Below are 19,056 nucleotides of genomic sequence, written 5' to 3' on the forward strand. Positions count from 1 at the left end.
TAAGAACTACTTTATTTTAGCTATGATTATTACCAAATGAGTAATTTGTTCTTATCCCAGCTCCTTGGCTAAATATTTCAGACTGTCCTGGCACTCACTGAAGCACTCTCTTTATTTATATATGGCTAGAGAAATATTCTCTTTAAAAAGCAGTAACAGCATTTAAACCTTACAGAATTTTGTCCAGTCTGCCACTGATAATAAATATATTCTACCTTCCTCCCCGCCCCCCAAGTTCTCCCCAGGATCCCCAAAAGCAGATACCAACCATGAGACCATTTCTGAAGACAGGTCATTTACATAATCTGACATCGTTTTGGCTGCTTTAGCAAATAAAAGTTACCATTTTGGAACTGCAAACCAACCTCTACTTCCAGCCTGGGGTTTATGATGGCTGCATACACTGTGCAAGCATTCTCATCACTGTAGAGATACATACAATCATTGCAAGCTATTAACTGAGCCTACAGATGAAATTATAATATGATTGTCTCCTATATCAAGCATTTGAATTGCCTTTCAAGGGTTTTGTTCACAGCAAAAGACACAAGATGACACTTCAGATAGTTAGCAATGGCATTGTTAACTACACTTTTACCTTGCACCAATGTATTGATCATACATTAATCCAACTTTTATTTCCTCTCCATCAGTGATTTCTTGGCTTGCCGGAACCTAAATAAACTAGTTTGTAGCCATTAATTGCACTCCTTCCCCCATTATTATTTTCCTTAAATGGGCCTCAACTGAACAGAACAAAGCTGCAGGGACAATTTCACACGTTTCACAACTGTATTTCCTTCCCCCAACAGTCTTGTGGTAGTCCTCTATCCAGTTATGGATCCATTTACAAGAAGTCAGGCTCTACTGCATCACAGAGCAGCAGCTGCAGCAGGACCACCACCTCCAGACACCACCAGCAGCCTCTCAGTAACCTCCTCATTGTTACAAAAGCATTTGCATGTTGCACACATGAGGGTAATATGAGAATTAAAGCAACACCAATAAAAGCCATCTCGACTGCTCAGACAGACAGCTGGCCCTCACTCCCCCATTGACCTGCTCTATGTCCTAAGGTGAAATACTCATTTTGAATTCCAATGTTGAGAACAGACATCAGGAACTTCCTTCAGCCACAAACTGGTCGCTAAAACTACTACCAACAGGTTTTCCTAGTCTGCTGGTCATCCTTACTTCCCTTTCTGCTTTTGAGTTCTCTTAATTTATTTATTTATTTTTTTTTCATCTTACTGCACAATTCTTTCATACATAAACTTATTTATTTCTAGAAATGCTGTCAAAGTGGGTAACAAGTATCTGTCCTGGAAAGAAGAGCTGACAGTTGGCTCTTAACGTATCTTCCTTCCACAGCTATCACAAAGAGGACACTGACAATGTCACACCTGTTATTACTGAGATAGAATATGTGACGTTTTGTTTCAGACTATGTTTCTAAATTTCTCATAAAATGAATTGTGTTGCTTTCTATTCTTCATTTAGATCACTTTTTAAAATAAAAACTTGAAAATTAATGAATTATGTACAATAAAAGCTTTGAACACTGTAGCACTTTGATTGCTAGACAGATTCTACTATTAGAGAATATTCCAAGCCAATTTTTAACACAAATGAAGCTTACATATGATGAATTACATTCTTATTAACTATCTGATATATCTGAGCTAGCTTTAATCTAATCTAAGACTATAAGCCTGCTTATCTGTGTAGCTGGAGGAGAAAGATATTTAAAGTGGGCAACTCACTTAGCGCTAAGGAAGCTGCTGGAGATGCAGAACAGGGAGATAACCATGTCCTGCAGCAGAAGACTTGAAGGCTGAAGCAGCTCTCGGATGGCCAACAGACATTGATGGGTAACATGGGCAGAGCATTGTGATTTCTAGCTCTGTCTGTTTTCTGGATAATTATCTTCTGTTTAAAAAGGACTTCAAATAGTGACAACATAAATAAAGTTAAGCATGCAAGGAGTGGCTCAAGCCAGTATTGTTGACTCAGGTTAATTACAATAAAGAAGAGTATACAGAAGAGTTTACACGGGAGGATTCCTCCTTCATACTCAGCGAGCATCACCAGCATGCAAGGGAAAGAAAGACTCAAACACTACTCCTACACATTTACCATGAAGTCAGAACATTAATTACAGTTATCTCCAAGACTGTGTCTTTCTACTATCATGCATTGGACCTTTTCAGAAACTATTTGTCAGTAACAGATTCAGCAAGAAGTAGATATTGTATTTTACTTCTCCCCTGTATGTAATGAATCACACGGAGGAAAGCATTTGCTGACAACTCCATGGAATGTTCAGGATAAAAGAAAAAACCTTTATCTTGTTGTCTTCCTTCTCTGAGTATTGAGGGACCTTTTCACCACACTGTCTGGGACATTTAAACTATGCATTGCTTTTGTGGCTATGTTCACATGCATGTTAAGCATATTCTGCTGGAATATTAAAATACAGAAGAGGAGATGGTCCAAAAGCAAGCCTTCAGAGGTCAGTTTGCATCAAAAAAACTGTGAGAGATTGGAAGAGCTTTGCAGTAGGAGTAATGGGAGCAGCACAACCCACTGTGGCTTGGAACCAGACAGAATGACTTCATGAGCTGTGCCTGCCAAGATAGCAGGGCACAGAGTTTGACTTAACACACTGAGTTCCCTCCAGTGCTGTTCCAGAGGGGGGGTGCACAGGGGATGCTTAAATACACACAGATGGGCTCAGAGCAAGAAAGCAAAGGAGAGCCCAATCAACAACAAACTGGGAACTGAAGTGTGAATTTTAAATAGACAGAATGCATTAGCCAAACAGGAACTTGGCTTGGGATCCTAGCAATCGAGGATTTTATATCCATATTGTGGAAGTTTTATGGGCTTACATTGCAATACCATGTAAATATCAGAGACAAAATAATAGCTGTACTAAGAGAACTGCTTAGAACCAGGCTTTTGTGCAGTGATATAGTGATAGAATGGTGGCAACTGCATTGCCACAGCACAGACTATCATGTTCAATATGTACTTGATGATTAAAAACTACCCAACAAAAAGAAGCCCCAAATGCCACAACTGCTGAATGTACCAACGTTTCTGTGAGACCTGACATGTTTAGCTAATGTTGGAAAAATGATTTAAATGTGGATCCACAGCACAGTCCTGGTTCAAATGGCCGGCACACATCTGGGGTACGCGATCTGTGTTCTTTCTAAATCCGGAGCAACTTAATAAATGCAGAAATATTAACAATATTGATATAAGAAACAAAATAAAGGTCACTGAAGTAGTTCAAACATACTCCCTCCCCAAGCACGTAATGCAAAACAGCATCTTTAAGGAGTTATATTAAGTCCTTATGGCTTCATTTTTCCCCCTCACAAAGCCACTGCAGCATCCCTGTCAATCAATCATCCTGTGAGGGATGCTTCTCAAAAAAGCAACGCAGTGCTGCAAGGGCTTGTCAGCAGCACAGCACGATTTAGCTGTCTGCATGGAATGGGATCTACAAAGAGATGACACTTCCCAAACTTATTCCAGAATCATGTGAACTATTAGCTCCTGTTTTATGTCTACTTTAAAGAAAATACATGAGAATTTGAGGTATTTTCTATTAGTCTTCCTGGCTACCCTAAGTAGACTTATTGCTTCACTGACCTAAAATTTTAAGCATTTATATACAGATCTCTGAGTTTTCATTATATAACAGTTTCTTGTTGATTTTGAATAATTAAGTAATCTACAGAGAGAGAAATTTCTCACTCATTTAAGATCTGCCTTGGGTGCTAGCACTAGTTTTGGTAAAAGCAAAGAACCATCCTTTTTCCCTGTCTTTCCTTCACTGTATTTTTCCTCTCATCCCACCAATGTCACTATACTCGTTTTCCCCCCACTTCTTCCCTACTTGGGTTCAAATACAGAAGGACCAGATGGTTTCAAGACTCAATATAATACACTTCAAACTTCACCAAAAGAAATCACCAAATTCTAAAGTGAATGCATGCATTTATACTCTCCATCATCCCATTTCTATGAATTTAGCTCATGTTACGCAGCCTGGAGTCCCACTGCCCCGCTGCAAACCTGGTTTGTAAAGGCAACATTTTTAGTTCTGTGTCACACCTTCCAAAGCAACATAAGCTAAAAACAAATAAAGGCCCTCACCATGGCATATAAAGGTATTCATTTCAGAACATAAGTTACAAAATGTGGGTTGAAATTCAGAAGTAAGAAAAGTGACATTTGCTGCTTTATTGCACGGTGCTGAGCCCAGATGATTTGCAAGCTGCGTTGCTTTTGAGTTACAGCTTGGCTCGTCTCAACACAGAGGTCGGTACTTGGGGCTGTGTCTGTGGAACCACTCGCAGTAATTCAGCAGCTCTGGGGGACAGGGTTAGTCCACATTTCAGCAGCTTTGCTGCCTGCAACAGGATCTATACAACCTACAAGATCAGCTTACAGAAGGGGGCCCTGAAGGGCTCTCCTAAATATAAAGGAGCATGTGTAGAGCATTGCACAACCCAGCTCACAAATCTCTCTTTTGTTGTGTTTATGTCATTTGTAAACTCTGCAAAGAGCTCAAAGCAAGCTCAATGTCATAAATCTTGAAAGAAGCTGGTACTGCTTATATAATTTATGTATCGTGAGAGGTATTGAGAGCACTACCCAGTTTTTAGAGGCTGAAAACAAGGGGAAGCAGCCTGGAGCTTATGAGCAGAAGAGGACTAATTAATGGGGCTGACAGACAGGCTTCTCCAGAGCAGGGACAGTTCACAGACTGTCCTGGGGAGCCCAGCTGGGAGGAGGAGGAGCTGGAGGAGGAAGGCAGGGGGGAACAGGGCTGTGATGTGCCCCAAAGCGGACAAGCAAGGAGCAGGTCACACCAGCTCCTCTATAGCAGTGCCAGTACAGAGAAAGCTTTGCAGGCTCATGGCTACAAGCCTGAGAGAGTCCCTGATGTATTTTTTCTTTGTATAACATTGTTCACTGCAAATCCATCGTTTTAAGCAAATGCATTACATTACCCTTACATTCTCCCTTGTGATGAAGTCATTTTATTATTTGTTTTTCTGTCACATACACACAAGTGGGTAATGAATCCATTAGTCAAGGGTGGGCCAGAAAGCACGCAAGGAACATGTCATCTTACAAATCTGCTTCCTGGAAACCCTAGTGAGTATTTTGGCATATCTAGGCTGTGTAAGCATAGTCTTGATAGCATGCAATTAGTGGCAGCTCCTAGATTAAAATACAACAACTGGAAAAGGAGGAGCGACTTAGAAGTAAATAAAACCTGTGGACATGCTCATTTTTAATAATGCTGCCTGGGCCATCAGGAATATGGGTATTAGTGTAGTAACAACCCCTAGAGAAGTCCAACACCAGCTGTTTCTGCATAGGACATAATTAAAAGCATATACCTGTAAGTAAAATGATTTACCCCACAGTATTTGAGAACACAGGCATAGGTGTTGGTCGGTGTGAGCAGCACACAGAAAAAAGCTGTTAGGAGAGTCCAGCTAGAAAAAACCTGTAAAGTCTTGCATCTTTCCAAATTAATTTTGTAATTTCTCTGAACTCTCTAAAGGTTCTTCCCAAAATAACCAAAGTATAGCAGGGCCTCCCTAGGCTAATTAATTCTTTACTGGTAGAAAGGTGATTCAATACTAAGTTCTTCTATGCTAGTACTGAAAAAACAAGGTCTGCCTGAGAACAACAATACAGTGGTTCCATAGCAAGGATTCAATTTATAAGGCAGCAATATAAAACCTCAGTGAAACCCGGAACTGAATCAATCATTACCAGCCATGAGCTGAAGACAAAACAAGCCAGCAAAACAAAAACCAGCCTGAGCTGAACATCTGTGGGCTGTGCAGAGATTCAGAAATCATTTAATAATAGGGGCAGAGATCCCTCTTTAAAGTATCACAAATCTAAACCTAAGCCTGGTGGGTGTCAGAACACGCCATCTGTTAAATCAACACAGTTTAATTAATCAAAGTTAAACGTTTTTACTTTTTTCCCCACTTCTATATCTGAATACGCATTAATTCCAGAAAATAGCGTATACCCAGCAATTAGATCCGTGAAGAATTTAGGATGATTAATGTGTTTACAGTGAAGACCCAGCCAGTGGAAAACTTGCGTTGTAAAATGTGGGAAGATATGCAAAATAATGGCAAATATACAGCAAATATTTATTGAAATGTGTAAGATAATGGACAAAAGTAAGGCCTGGGTATGGCAGCTGCCATCCAGATGGCCAACACATGGAGAATGGAGAATGGCTCTATTGAGCTAAAGCAGGAAGAACCTTTGGTTGAAATAGAGGCCTTCTAACTGTCAGATACTCACTAAGCAGCAGCTGCTAAAGAAGTAGATTCAGAGTGTTGAAAGAGGCACTCCAATTTGCCAGACAAGTTTGAAACTTCTCTGAACAACTCTACCTGTTCATGAAACACCAAAGGCTCCTCAAAAATCTCCTACAAGAATGCCCACACACTCACTGAAATAATACGTTTTCCTCCGTGTCTCTGTTCCTTGGACAGTGTGCTGTCAGTGACTTCTCCAAGTGGGATGAACCCACGTCCACACAGCACAGGGCCAGGACAGCCCATCACAGCTCAGCTCCTAAGTCACATTTCCTGATTTTAGAAAAAGAGAGGCTGTCATGACCGTGTCTTTGAAATGCGTATGAGCGTGGAGCAGATCTGTGCCGAATGGGATCTAGTAACATTAGTCCAACTGGCTTTGAATTCTTAATCCAGTAACTCAGTTGTTTGCCTTGTTCTAGCACACAAAGCACCAGAGCTGAAAGTCCCCATGAGAGAGCATGTATAATACAGAGACTTAACAAGAACTTCCATCAGATTGTCACCTTATATTTAAGAGAGGTCACCTATCCTTTGTCCCAACCCTCCAACAAAGCTTTTCCAGGTAAATTCATGAACTGTTCAGTCCGTTTTGATTGTATCCATCCCATACTTATTCCCATTGCTGCTCAGGCAAAACACATATATTGCTTGTTCTGATCTGTTATTGGAGCTACTGGTTCATACAAACTGTCACTGGTAGGAAAAATACAGTTTAGTTTCTGCAAACAATTTCTTTTTTTGTGTAGTAAGAAAATCTACATAATGTTTGTGAAGCTAAAGGTACATTGAAACAGGATTAATCTTGTCAATTAAGCCAGCTGGTGATGTTTCATAAGTACTCTGGCTGCCAGGCAAGGGAGAATATCTGGGCATCCCTGGGCTGGAAAGGTATGCTGTGTACAGAGGAACATCATGGGAACAAACTTTTTTTCTTCCCTGGGAGCAAGGCTGAAAAGACTGCTCCAAGGGACAGCAATACATGGCCACAATCACGTTGGCAATAAGTAAAAGTACTGCCTGAGATTCTGAAGTCAGATTTTAGAGAAAAGCTGGTTAAATCCTCAAGAATCACAACAGAACTCCAGGATTCGTAGTTAGAAACAAACACTAACCCCATGGACAAAGTCAAGCACCACCTCCAGCCACTATCCATGCACTGGTTGGGAAATTATAGGGTGCTTTCTGGTCCTGGAAAAGAATTTTTAGGATTTAAGAGAAGATAAAGCAAAGACGGGGCAAAAAAGAGGAAAACAACAGCATAGCCTCTCACATGCTGATACCTTTCTTGTGTTCCCCTTATCTTCCTTACTCGCTTCCTGCTGCTGAGCAGCCCTTAATGGCCATACTGGCTATGCAATCACTTATTTTTTAAGCCTACATAACACATAAAAACAGGAGTACAAGGACAGAATTTACTCAGTAGCTGAGTACCACAAAACAAGACTTCAAAAAAAAACAACTGATTTTTCAAGCTTGGAGCAGATAACATGACTGCAGCCCTGCCTCAGGAGATGGCTGGCTCTGCAGCAGCACCATCCAGGGACATGGACAGCACTCCCACAGCACTGAAGCTGCACAGCTTCTTCTGCTCATTATGACCACTCTCTCCTATCACTCCACGACACAGCAAAGTACAGCTTATCTTTCTCTTACCAGAGGGCTGAGAAAAAAAAACACCTGATGACAGACAACGGATTTTTGCTTTGTGTTTTGTCTCTGTGTCACATTCTTAGAAGATGAGAGTTCACTGTCACCACAGAGATCTCAGTGTGATTCCTCAGACAGGCATTTACATACACAGTACCAGAAATATCAGAAAGAAATGCTAATTAAAATTCTCCTCAGTTCAGCAGAAGCCCTCTACCTGTGCTTCTGGAGGCCCTTCGTGTGCTATCACTGCTCAGTATTTTCTGCTGTGGTCAAGACAGGCACAAAAACAACACAGAATTAAGAGAGGCATAAAACAACTACAATACCAAACCAGCAGGATATAGCACATTTTCCACCACGCAGCAGGTAAGGAAAGAAGCCAGAAGCATATCAGACCCAGCAACGGCTCCCACCACAGACCCAGCTACTCAGATCTGCTCACCAGCCACGCCAAGGGCAGCTCCTACAGCACAGCCTGGGCCAAGCTCAAGCATACACCAACCAGGCTAGCAGAGATTTATCAGTTTGCAAAGAGCTCCTGAGATCAATGGAGCACAAAACACAGTTAGATTTTGAAACGAGGCTAAAACCACAAAAAACCAAACCACCCAGTCTAAGAGATCCAGATTGCCTCAGCCAGACTTACCTTTTCAGAAGCACTACTGTGTTCTGCTAGGCACAGGAAGTCACACGAACATATCCACGACCGCTTCACCAAAACCAAAGTGAGTAAATCAGGTTCCTTGATCCATCATCTTGCCCTATCACAATAGGCTTTGTGCTAAACTGCTAAAGGACTCTGTTCATCCTGCTGCATGGATTAGCACTGAGTCTGCTCAGCTCCAACACAGCAGTCTTCAATCACAATCAACCTCATTTTCACCTGACTGTTTCTCAGGAGTCAGTAATCAGGCACTTAGGCACACCCATGCGATGGTTCCTGCTCAGCTGTGGTGTGTTTAGGAGTGGTTCTCTCCCAGCTGCCTGCCCAGCTCTTGCTGCCCAGGTTCTGCCCAAATGCAGGCAGCCTCTGTGCTGAACTGGGATGCTGCCCAGAGAGAATGGGAGCAGGGAATAAGGTGACAGGAAGGTGATACTGGCAAAGACAAGCTGCCAATGTTGCTGTTAATGAAGGTGGGGTTGGAGCAGCACCTAACTGAATGCTAAAAGAAAATGTTTTGTTGCTCAGGTACAGGGCAGCAGGCAGGGAGAAGTGCTGAGCAGACTGCTTGTGGACCACTGCCTCTCTCTTTCTGTACAACTTCCCCATCAGGAGTGCACCACCTGGTTCCAACTGCTGTTATGGCCTCCGTTTACCTAGTCATCAAAAGCAGAAACAGAGAAGGGAGCACTGGAGAGGCACAGATGGTAGTGATTAGGGAAATCTCAAACATGAGATTGGATTTAAATTTCTTCAGAGAGGAAAAGAAATTGAAAATTTGTTTCTCCTTATTTTGCATAAGCAACTGCTGAACTATTGCCTAAATAGAGACCAGGGAGACGAGAAGAGCAGTTATGCTTCCTAGGGCACACTGTGGATGTTACCTCTCCAAAGCATATCGTACAACTGAATTGGGCTGGGTGTTTCACCTTGGTGGGAAGTAGTAAAGATGAAAATAAATCATTTTGATCTGATCTATTTTTTTCTCTCCTTTGTGTTTTGGTTCACCTGAGAAAGCAATTTAGGTAATAAAGCCAAGCAGGAAACACGTATTTCTTCCACCTCTGTGCTGCAGCAAGCCAGAACAGGTTCAGCTATAAATGCAGGCACTGCTTTGCACCTTCTATGATCCTTTGCACCTGTGAAAATTGTGTTTAATAATACACCTGCCTCAGAAGGGTAGCATTTTGTAGGCACAGAACAGAAGCACAAACAACAACCCACTGCTTGAGGCAGCAAGGTCTTTGGTTCTCCATCTGTTTTTCACTGCGTGTGGAGAGGCTGATTCAGAACACCCCTGACATGGTCATACAGCTCACTTGGCCAACTTCATGTCAGAGATGATTAGCGAAAAAGCAAAGAAATCTTTCCTCTGGGGATGCTGAAGGCAAGTGAAGGACAAGCGTTAGCTGAATGGTATCACTGTGTAAGTCAGGGGGAGTTTGTTCTGTAACCGAGTCGCAGTTCAGCTTCTTTAGCTTTAAAGTTATTGAAAATACAGTGTTGAGTTTTGTTTGGGTTAGTGGTTCATTCCAAACTGCTTCAGTGATTTATGAGCCTGAGGCTAAAAGAAAACAGAAGAACATCCCTATCTCCCTGCTAAAACTTTGCTGTCCTGAGTAAGAGGGAAGACCCAGGTCACTGGTTAGGATGCAGGTCTGAGGCCAGGAAGGCTGTGTTTCTTCCCTTATCCATTATAAACTGTACATATGGCTTCAGACATTAGGCTTCACCTGTGTCTCCTGTGTTGCTTAGGTAACCAGTTTGGAATCAGAAGCCAGCAAGTCTCTGGCTTAGCAGTTCTGCAAGAAGGTAGAAAAGCACTTCTCTCCTGGGGTATGGTGAGGATGAATATCTGGGGTTTTGACTAGCTCAGCTACCAGAGTAACGGGTTGATCAATAGCTAGACCAGATTCATGCTATCTGCTGATGAATGGGATGAAGGGATTTACCAACAGAGTTCAGCGAAAGCCTAATGAAGCCTGTGCACAGCAGGAGCTAGCAGCTATTATCACCTTGCTACTTTATGCATTCATCAGTTGAGTCTTGAGGTGTAGAGAGGAAGAGGAAAATATGGCGCTTTTTTTTTTTCTTTTTTAAGCTGATATCCTGATTAATTAACTAATTTGACTGTAATTAAATTGCAGAGATTGTGTGCAGAGCATTCCCAACTGCTAGATCACGTTGCTGGGGGATCTAGGCATGCCTCCAAAAAGAGACTGCAGTCACTGCAGACCAAGGGCCTTTTGGAGCACTCTTGAGAGTGACTATTGCTCGCTTCATCCATCTGAAGCTGAGCTAGAAGGCTCTAGAAGCTTCTGAACCCCCTAGTGTAAAGGTGATTTTATCCTGCTAATTGCTAAACAGGTAGTTAAAGGGCAGTGTTCCTTGATCCCTTCTTACCAGAGATGGCAGTGCTCTGATTACTCAGATTTCTTTTTTTTCCTGTTCATTGTCATTGTGCTGTGAGATGGAAAACCATTCAACACAGGCAGATGCAGGGATGGATTCAGGCCTTTTCCAAGGAAGCATGAGTCAGTAATGGTCAGCATGATGAGTAGCAGAAGGAAATGGTTGTTTTCACCTTGACTCACTTTAACTGCCAGCAGTTCAATAGCTTACATGGCACAAGTCTGCATTAGAAGACCTGCAGCAAAGCCTATGTGGCAAAGTGGATGCTTCTATCACTACACACTGGGGACTGCACCTCTATTTCAGACACCCTTGTGCTAAGAGAAAACTGAGCTTCCTGATTTCAGCCCTGCTGTTCTTCAGTGGGGCATATACTGGAGATATTTTCATTCTTCCCAAAATACCAATATCATTTCCCAGACAGTTGTCTACACATCTGTGGAAATGGATGTTGTTGGACATTGTGTTGAGATGCTTAGCATGGAACACCCCATATATAACATTGTCAGCTCCACTCTGCAGGCCTGTGATGCCATTTGGATGTGGAAACCAATTTTGCCAGCCTTGTTAATATCGTTATGCAACTATGTAGCTTTGGGTAGTTCCCCCCGATAGCCTCCTTTTCCCCATTTCTCATTTTCTCCAATCAGAGAGCTCCATTAAGCAGTAGTGGGATCTGCTACAATCCATGGGCTTCCATTTTTTAAAAAGCTTGGGATATACACGCATAACTAATTATGTTAGATGCATGGATGCAGATGGGGCACATGAGCTATGTGTGCACTTATATATGTACAGATATATTCGTGAACATACATTTTCTTTCAAAAGAAAGTTTACTTCAGTTTGCTAATATGCACAGTATTTGTTTTCTTATAAATTTTCCCTTAACTGTATTTTTATAAGAACCATAGCAAGTTGTCAAGCATAATAGATGTTATCAGCAATATTAAATTCACAAATGCAATTTCATGTCAAATACAGAATCAATTTCTTTCTGGGTAGTTTTCACCGCCGATTTCTCTCTTAGTGACTATCACTTAATTTCAGAAGAGCTTATTGCTGCAGTGTACTGACTTTGGAGATAATTTTGTGAACTTTTAAAATGAAAATGGACGTAAGTTTTTCTTGTTCACTTCTTTGCTACTTATTGACTTTCTTCTAAAAAACTCCATAAACTCAATCCTGTGTGCCAGGGTTATTTGATCCGTGTGCCTAAGCCAAATCCTAAGGGCAGATGTGGGCTCAGTGGCTGTGCAGCTTGGGTGCCTGGCCTATTATGCCTCTTGCACCCATCACAGCAGCAGAACAAGGCTCCTCCTGCAAACCAATTTCTAGGCATATGGGTAAGTTTCCAGAGAGGTATTGAATTGCTGTGAATTCCACTGAAATCAATGGCCCCCGTATGCTTAACATGTTTATCACTGCAACTAATACTTGTACTCCTAATGTAAGGGAAAAGGGATGCATTCAGGCAAAGCTGCTTTGTAAGCTTTGGAGTTGTTCTGAATCTTAGCTACAGTTCCTTCAGCCACATGCACTCCTTGATTATAAAGGCACCATTAAAATTACATTATAGGATGTGAATGGGGTCAACAATGCCAGTAAACAAGAGGTAAAAGCAACCATTAGAAGATATTTGCTGACAGGTAATCTTTGTAGTCTTAGAGGAGGCCAGGTAGGTCGCTGAATGTGAAACGGTGAGATCAAGAAATACAATCAATTATTAATTGTTATAATTTATTATTTATTTCCTCAATGCTACAGTTTACCTGGAGCCTGATGGGCAAACAAAGGGATCGAGCATTCAAATCAAACCTGTGTTCTGATGTTTTAATATTGTACCATTTATAGCCCGTGTTGTATTGCAAATTTAGGGTTTGAAAGGACGCTGAGTTCAATGGCAAACCTCCCCTACAATTGAGAAAAACAATTAATGTTCTCTAATCAACCTAGCATCCCAGCACATGACTTCATCTACAAACCGGATTAATCTCCTGGCTTCTGAGCTGTCTTAAACTGCTGTACCCAGCAGTAATTCTCAAGGGTAAATTTTATGCAGAGCATTTAAAATTATTTCAGTTTGAAAAAAAAATTGCCTGGAAAGCTGTCCTGCCATTTTCACTAGAAGATGGGTTGAGATAGAGGGAAATGAACAGCAAAAATTTGAGTTGTTTGACTGTGAGAACTTAAGCCCATGTTAATAGAGATATGGCCCAAACCTGACAGTTGCCTTGGTTTGAAGCAATCCTGTTCATAAGAAGAGTTTTAATCACAACAACAGTCATCAGCTGCTCTGGATCTGATGTTCACCCAGTTCAGACTGATATCACATAGCCGTAAACACACGCACACACTTTTACTTTTCATTCCTTTGCAGGCAGAGGTGAATATTACTCTCAATGAAAGCAAAAGGTTATTTTTCTTCTTTCTCTCTCTCTCTGTCTCTCTCTTTGTTGTTGTTTTTTTTTTATGAGGACAAGCGAACAATCCATTACATAAAGCCAAGAAAGAACAAATTTTTGTGGGACTGAAGCCTTGAGAAATGTGGCTGTATTGAAAGTTGAAGTATAGAAGCTTAATTATATCCCACAGCAATGTTTTCAATGAATTTTGAGGTAAAGGAATTTTGTTTTGCTTTGCTTTCTGTAAATGAAGACTAGCCTATCCTACTAACAGTAAAAAACAAATTTACTTTAATGCTAAGGATTTTTTTTTAATCTGCCATTTACTAATGTCGTTTCTTATGCATTCAAAACCAGCATTTCACCTGAAGTATTACATCAAATTAAATACCAATTCTTTTGTTCAGCCACAGCCTGGGCGAGCACAGATTGGTGGAAGTTCATTACAGGAGTACAGCTCAGTGGTCTCCATCAGCAGAGAGAACTGTTCTAACCACTGACAGAAGCCTGAGTGGTAGATGTGTATGTTCTTTATCAGCTTAATTCAAGAGCACATTAATTCCTAGTTGGAGGGCAGGAGCATTTTGTGTTCCCAGAATGTTTTGACTAAATCTCTCGGGTACTAAAATTCATCAAGAGACAGAAGATGAAAACCAATTGGTGGGGTTTTTGGATTGCTGCCGGGCATCCAGAAGATTATTAGGCCATACAAAGTGCATGACTGGGCATGAAAATGCCTTGCATAGCAAATAAAGAGGCAGCCAATAGTTTTCATTTAAAAATTAGTATGAAAAAAAACCTTAAACCCAGTACTCCTTAGTTATTAACCAGACCTATGCATGTTTTTATGAGTCCCCTTGTAGTATGGAACAGCGTGCAGGTGATGGAGCACACACCAGGTATTTACAAGCGGGGAGAAATGAATAGCCTGTCTAATTCTGACAAATTATCCTCAGAGAGGGAAATAACTCCGTAAGAAATATAGTTGGTGTTAAACTTAATAAAAACAGACCCTGATGGAGTCCCCTCGGAACTGTGGCGGACCTTTCCCCTGCACTCCATCCCCGCTCCTGTCAGAGCCTCCATGAACTTACAATCCCTATGAAAAAGAATACTCTTTTCGGTCACTAAAACATAATTACTTTTCTACTGGCCCAGGAAAAAAAAGAATAAAAGACAAGAAGAAGAAGAAAAAAAAACTCCAAAACTTTCAAGTAGGGCCGCACGTGATGTTGTAACTGCTGGATGAAGGATTTGCCATTCTAGCTAAAATATAGGAAGCTTAAGAAAATACTTGTTTTTCTGAAAGACGAATTTGATGCTCTACTAGGAAATCTATAGAATTTGCTTACCAGAAGGAAGCACCACACATGCAATTTGGCTTCATGCAAATGCATTTGAAAGGCTCCTTTAGAGATACTGCACAAAATAAACTTCTTGAAAGCATGTATTTGTGGGACACACTGAATGTTAATCTGCATCGTAAAGAAGATGCATCACCTTTCATCCATTTTGGTGCTCACTTGTCATGATTTTGACTATTTTTCCAAGCAGCTGGTGTGTGCTGGGACTCAGAGAGCCATTACTTGTTCTTGGGAAATGAATTGCCTTTCCAGAGAGACATGGGGAAGGATGGAAAAATGAAAGTTACTGCAATACATGGAGAGGTGCGGGGGTGGCAGTGAGAGATGAAGTCAAGACATCCCAGGCTTGAAAGCCACAGATTGTATTAAAGAAGTTTTGCTGGAAAGACCATCAAGGAGACAGTATTTTTTTTGGCAGGTCTGTGTAGAGATAGGCAGCAGGATTCAAACTGGGACTTCCTTCAGTTTTGAAAGGAAAATTTGAGGGTTCTTGGCTACTGTGGCCACTGGGGATGTAGGGTACAGTCTGTCTGCTACAAGTGCCATTGTAGCCATATTTTGCCACTATAGACACTGTATTCACAGATTGTATTTAGCTCTGCTAAAACTGTAAACTTAGCAGCAAGTGAATAGAGGTCGAGTTTTAATGTGTGCTTTATGGAGGTCTGTAAGGGCTTATTTCTCCTATCCAGAAACATTTTTGCCAACAAAGATTTATAGTTGTCTGTGTCAGGAAAAGATCTACTCATGGCTTTGAGTGTCTGTTGACAGACCAACAGATCTCTCTGCCATGAAGTCCTTTCTCTACCACATGCTTCCTGATTTGGGACATGGACTACATGGGCTAAAAAGCATGAACAAAGTTCTTCTGCCTTTGTGTACCTTGTTTCTGAAAAGGTGGGAAAGATGAGCACAGACTGCAATAGAGAGGTCAGCCAACACAGGGGCTGTATTTCCTATAGCTATTCTTTTCTTTTTTTTTTTTTTAAAAAAAAAAAGTTAATTTACTTTCTGCATAGGTGTATTCCAAATGGTGAACATTGCATAATACCCACAGCAAGGATTCCAGGCTTAAGTTGTCTGATATTAACAGACTAATGGCATGTTATGGGATTGATTTTCCATCAGCCATCTCAGGGCTATCACTCCTCCTTTGTTCTTCTAATAGATAACATCACCTTTTACAACCTCTCCTCTCTGCATCTATTAACAGGCCTGTGCATTCCTCTCCATTTTCCCATATGTTACAACTTGATATGAAACTGGCTTTTCAAGTGTGTAGTATCTTAATAATAAAGAGACAGGTGAGATCCAGATATGAACATTTGGCACTAAGAAGAAAAATTGCTGGGCTGAGACTGATGATGGCACTTTTTGTGTCACTTTGTGACACAGAAAGGACACCAGGCACAGCATGTTATAAGCACCAGACTTGGGTAAGAAATCAAATTACAGCTTAATTTGAAGAATTTGATTTAAAAGAAGATGCAAATTCAGGGTTTTGAAATTACACTTAAGCTATTAATTCCTGTTAGTGTCTCTCAGATGCCTTTGCACCACTATTAAAATATGAGTGTTAAATAATAGTATACATTTTAAAATACAGCCTGGAAGATTTCATTGGCCTTTGCATTAAACTCTAATTGATTTGTAGCAGTTAAAATACATCGTATATTTTAAATCATACAAGGAGAGGACTTTTCTGTGACATACGGACCCTTCAAAGTAGAGGAGATAAGAAACATTGGAAGATTTTGAAATGTAGTATTAATAGATATCACAGGAAGGGGAGAAAGAAGGTTTAGATATCTTTTTTCAGAGATATCTTTGGTTACATTTTCATTGCCTCTTTAAACATAACAAAACCTCCAGGTACTGTACTTATTCCTGGAGTAAACATGTTCTCATATATGTGGGGAAATATTTTATACTGAAATTAGCAAGATGCTGAATTGATATCACCTGATCCATCTTTAATGCATTCTGCTCTGTTCACAATCTGTAATGCCATCCAGAGTTACGCAGAGCTGACTGAAGGTTGTGCCAAGTTCAGATGAAGTGCCTATTTATCAATGGTAGGCTTCCTGCTGGAGCTGAGATGTTAATATTGAATATGCCTAACAGCATTTTTCAAACTCAAACAGTCTTATTGCTGAGCATTTTGAAACAGAAATCTCAAGCGATACGGGCATCCTCCATTAGAAAATCCTACCCAGCTTTCTGTAATCATGTGTTTTCATAATATACACTTCTCCCCAAGGGAATAACAGAGAAAGGAACCAAGAAATCCAGCTTGTCCACAAAGCAAACACGAGTGTGTAGTTTTGTATGACCCAAGGAAAACTTGAAATGTATTTGATATGAAATATCTAGATATGACGCTTAAAAGAGGCTGCTAGTTAGTTCCTTTGCTTACACTCATCTTAGGAGAGAACCATACGTTACTGATACTGTCATAGTAATTGTTCTTTTCATTTATAACTGTCATCCCAATACATCTTGGAACTGGCGTATTAGAATTTAAAAATTATGGTCCCGTTTTTGGACGGTCAATATGGGACCATATTGAATACGAGACCCATGGAATCAGCTTCATCGTGCTGTCCTGTCCTTCTTCACACAGCTTCTGAACTACATGACCAGTTTTAACCAATGTTCATCTCAAAAATATCCCATTTCTCCAAGCTCCATAAAAATAAAAAATGAAGAAAAGTCAGTGTTAGGAACACATGTTGTTTGCATGTTTTTGTTGTTTTAATAAAAAAGAGACAAAATACCTTCATTTCTCCTGTCCCTTTCCTCCTGTACAGGAAGACGTTATGAATGCGTCCGTTGTGTGAAAAACTTCAGATGGAGTTCTCACTTTATTAGGCACCAGAGAATCCAACTACAAGACACAAAACCATAAGAAAGCAGGCTTCATTAGTTTCATTGCTCGTAGAAGTGCTTGTTAATACAGACACTCCATTTTTAAAATGCGTTTCTCTGCACACAGAAACTGTCTGGTGGAATTAAAGTTACATAGAATATGGGCCCCTTGCCAGTTCAAGGGAACACAAATTAAGGCTCTGATGTTGGGAGAGTTTACGTGTGTGCTTAATTTTACAAACCGGTGGGAGTAGTCATAGATTTGAGCTGGAATGTATTCGTAAGTGTTTGCAGACTGGGGACTATGGAAATAAACATCATTCTGTGATATTGTGTGTTTGCACTACATAAGCTGTGCATTGCACTTGAAGACACACATTTGGAATGAGATTAGAAGTGGAGTTTAAGGGTTTTGCAATGAACATGTATAATTCCAGTTTCTCTGATGAGTTAATGCATTTGGGTTTCCCAGTTACAAAATCTATACAAGTTGCTGTTGACTTTAAAAAGCAAATAAACAAAAACAAACCACAATTCATTGCTTATTTTGGAGACCAGTTAATGGGTGCTAAGTTGATTCTATTTCAGCACCTGCAATATCACACTCAGCAGAACAGAGGAAGAAAACAGACGACAGCAGGGTGTGCACCTGCAATTCCTGCCCAGACACATGTGAGCCATTTTCTGTATTTTGCTCCATGCTTTCTCCTCTCATAGTCCCATGATGCACTCAGGAGCACAGGCACTGAGTGAGTGCCTCAGAAATGGACCTGGGGGTGTGCTTGGGATGTTTTGCATGTAAGGAAAAGAACGCTTCTCTCATCCTCAGGAAACAAACAGAAAAATGGGCAGTCAATTTAAAAGCAGGAAAGGACCACCAAGGAAACCAAGAGTTGAGAAGGGGGCACGTGAGGCTGCCTTTGCTCTCAGCCAGTGCAGGAGCACTAAAATGGCAGGTCTTGAGCTGGCACAAATGACAGTGCCTGCATGCAGCTGTACTGAATGACACCACGAGGAGTTTTGGTGCTGCAAGGTCTCTGCTTTCAGGGTATGCTGCTCCAAAGCGCCATCTCTGCCTCCAGCAGCACCTCAGTGGGCATCAAAATCTTCATTTGAGGATTTAGATGAATTTTGTTCAAAGGCTTAACCCAACATACTGTAAAAACGTGCTCTGGCAGGAAGGCGTGAGTAAAAACTCATGAGAGATTCAGCACGGATGCACACAGATCGTATCTCCAATGAATGAGAAATATGCTGCATGTTCCCTCCACTTAGACCTCCAGAATCATATAATTTAAGTCTAAACATTGCAGTGT

General features: G+C 40.9%; 1 protein-coding gene across 1 annotated transcript in view; it reads right to left on the bottom strand.

Annotated features, from left to right (window-relative positions):
• Nucleotides 1-8,879, bottom strand: part of CNTN3 (contactin 3) — a 125,013-nt gene extending 116,134 nt beyond the window's left edge. Inside the window, exon 1 of the mRNA XM_048957803.1 lies at nucleotides 8,677-8,879. The gene's annotated coding sequence lies outside the window, so the exon portion shown is untranslated. The remainder of the gene's footprint in view (nucleotides 1-8,676) is intronic.
• Between the last annotated feature and the right edge of the window lie 10,177 nt (nucleotides 8,880-19,056).

Source organism: Lagopus muta, chromosome 11 (assembly GCF_023343835.1).
Source record: "Lagopus muta isolate bLagMut1 chromosome 11, bLagMut1 primary, whole genome shotgun sequence".
Classification (NCBI taxonomy): domain Eukaryota; kingdom Metazoa; phylum Chordata; class Aves; order Galliformes; family Phasianidae; genus Lagopus; species Lagopus muta.